The sequence below is a fragment of the Acomys russatus genome, chromosome 5 (genome assembly GCF_903995435.1).
Source record: "Acomys russatus chromosome 5, mAcoRus1.1, whole genome shotgun sequence".
Classification (NCBI taxonomy): Eukaryota; Metazoa; Chordata; class Mammalia; order Rodentia; family Muridae; genus Acomys; species Acomys russatus.
The window spans coordinates 55,950,987-55,953,881 of NC_067141.1; the positions used below are offsets into that span (position 1 = coordinate 55,950,987).

Below are 2,895 nucleotides of genomic sequence, written 5' to 3' on the forward strand. Positions count from 1 at the left end.
TGCCATGGATGGCAAGGGCGGAAGGAGGGGAGGAAGGTGTGTCTCCCTCATCCACACCATCACCCAGCAGGTAAGAGGCAGGGCAGGCTCTCCTACACTCACGCCCTGGGGGCTGCCTTACCTGCTACGCCCATAGCCAGAGCTAGCTCTCCTGTGCTGCCCAGGTGAGACACAGAGCCTGTTCTCTCAAGAGATGCAGGAAGTGAGAGGCAGGGACAGTTCTCCTGTCCTCGTGACCCCACCAAGCCAGCTTTCCCACCCACTGCTGCTGGTGAAGGCAAAGGGTAGGAGAGGGGATCTCTTCCTTGCCCACGCCACCACACAGCTGACAAGAAGCAGGGCTGGCTTTCTCATACTCATGCCCTCAGGGCTGGGGCCAGATCACCTGCAACCTCCACAATCCAGGGCCCAGCTCTACTATGCTACTCAGGTGAGGTGTAGGCCCACTCTCCCCAAGGCTAGCTCCCTCACCCATGGCGCCACACAGCAGACAAGTGGGGTGGGGCCAGCTCTCCCATGCTCACACCTTCAGGGCTGGCTCACCCACACCCTCGCCACTAGGGTCAGCTCTCCTCTGCTGCCCACGTAAGGTACAGGGCCTGTTCTCCTGAGTGCTGCAGCTGGTGAGAGGGGCAAGAACAGTTTTCCTGTTCCCAAGACCCCAAGGCCAGGTCTACCACTTGTAGCAGGTGGTGAGGGGTGAGGGAGGAGGAGGAGGGTATCTCTTCGGAGGTGAGTGGTGGGACCAGCTCTCCTCATATCCTCAGTGCGGCTCACCTGCAACTCCTGCTATGTGTGATGTCCCAACTTCCCAAGTAAAGTAAGGCAACTGGGCAGGGGGAGGGGCAGCTCACCTGCTCTCATACCCCCAGAACCAGCTCTCCCACAATGCTCAGGTGAGGGATGGAGCCAGTTCTGCACAGCCCTCAGATATCAACATGTCCCCAGGCAGTAGCCTAGCCGTATGTCCACCTGGCCTTTGGTGATAACAGACCCCTGCTGTTGCAGGGCTGTGGTCCCCAGTGTCAGCACAGGCCAGGACCCTACCGTGGTCCCAGGAGGCATCACTGGCTGCTCACACCAGGCTCTTCCTCACTGGACTCTCCAGTTCTCCCTCTTCACTGTGCCCACACCCTTCTGTTCCTCTTTCGCTTCCGTTTCTCCATCACTTACCTGCTCCTCGTAGTGGTGCCCAGAGTCTCTGAGTGTCTGGAGTCATCTCACAAATGGTCTCAGGAGTGCTATTCCCTGCTTGTGCAGGTCATCCCAGGGTTCATCCCAGGCATGGTCTGCTCCCCTAGGCCTGCGCAGCTCTGAACTGGTGGTCATCTCGGGCTGGCTTCCTGTCTGGGTCCCCTAGCACCAGTTGTCTCAGGCTTGCTCTTCTCCCAGCCTGCCTGAGTGGCCCCTTGCGAGCATTGTAAGTCTCAGACTCACTCCCACCCATGGGCCTTGGTCCCACGTGGGTTCTTCTAGTCTCTGAGTTGCTCTCCATCCTGGGAGCCCATCTGGGCCTGGCTGATGCCACCCTGATGGTCACCTCAGGCTCACTTTTTTTCATGGAATGTTAGGCTCCTAATCATTCAGATGTTCATAGGTCAGAACACACAGCCTCTCTCCTCTCTGCCATCTCCTGGCACACATGTGACACAGCAGCCACATCTGCACTGCCTCTTGGGGCAGGAGACTGGTCTTTTCTTTCTTTTTTCTTTTTTTTTAAATTTTATTACACATGTATAAGACAAACTACATACAGCAGGGAGAACCATGTGACAATCATGAGAATAATGAGTTCTATACATGTTACATTCATAGTGACTTGGCCATCTGCATTCGTCTCGTCTGAAGAAAGTGTTTTTCCTGTCTTGTTGGGTCTAAATTTCCGAATGAGATTCAATATCTATCCTACCTCAACTCTAATAGCTTAACTTCTTTATCTTACTCTAAAACGATCTTGTCCCCTAACCAACTAAGCTTGGTTGTAGAACTATACTATCTTGTCTTCAATGCCCCTCAGAGACTTGAGAAGGAACAAAACTTAAATTCCTGAGTGAACCAGCAGTGTAGGTTAGCAGCTTCCAAAATGTATAAATTGACTTAAGACAGTTTACTGCCTGACCAGTCAGCCAAAACATTTTATAACGTTGGAGCCTCATCTTCAGCTTTCTGGACTAATATCTCTGCCAGACTTGTTTGCAGGGCAGGGACTATTGAGGACTTGCTTACCCTGGCTTGGCAGAGTGCAGCCGTTGACTCTGCCTACATCTAAGTTGCCCATTTTTAGGCAGATTCTGTTTGTGGCAGGAACGAGGACATTATAACGACTGGTCTTTTCTTAATCACTAATTTCTCAGCTCCAGAAGCCCAGCTGAGTGCTAGAGATCCCAGAGGTCTCATCTCTCTGGGCTGCAGAAACTATAGACTGTCTAGTTCAAGGTCATCTGATGGTGGCTCATGATGAAAGGAGCACCCGGGGTCTAAATCACACTTAGCAAAAATCTTCCAGAAAGATTCAACTTCAGCAATCTGGTCTCTGCCATCTTACTGACGCCTCTCAGGTTCTGTCTGAACTCACGGATATTTAGAAGGCATAAGTGCCTTCTCAGCTGAATTTCAAATGGGATGGTCTAAGAAGCATCCTGGGTCAAAGATCTTTTGTTTTAATTGTTTCAGCCATTTATCCTGGAGAGGTGGCAGAGCGAGAGGGCTTGCTGCACAAGCACAAGGACCTGAGCACCAAGTCAGAAACAGTCAGGCCAGCTGGGCGGGGTGGGGGGGGGGGGGGGGGGGGGGCAAGCCTTTAATCCCAGCACTCAGGAGGCAGAGGCAAGCCACCCACTCATGCCCTCTAACCCCAGCGCATTGTATATATGTAACTTCATGTTTCAGTAGATC

The 2,895-nt window shown here is 52.6% G+C and overlaps 1 pseudogene; it reads right to left on the reverse strand.

Moving 5' to 3' along the window:
• Positions 1-1,563: 1,563 nt before the first annotated feature.
• Positions 1,564-1,684, reverse strand: LOC127190222 (uncharacterized; annotated as a pseudogene).
• Positions 1,685-2,895: the final 1,211 nt, after the last annotated feature.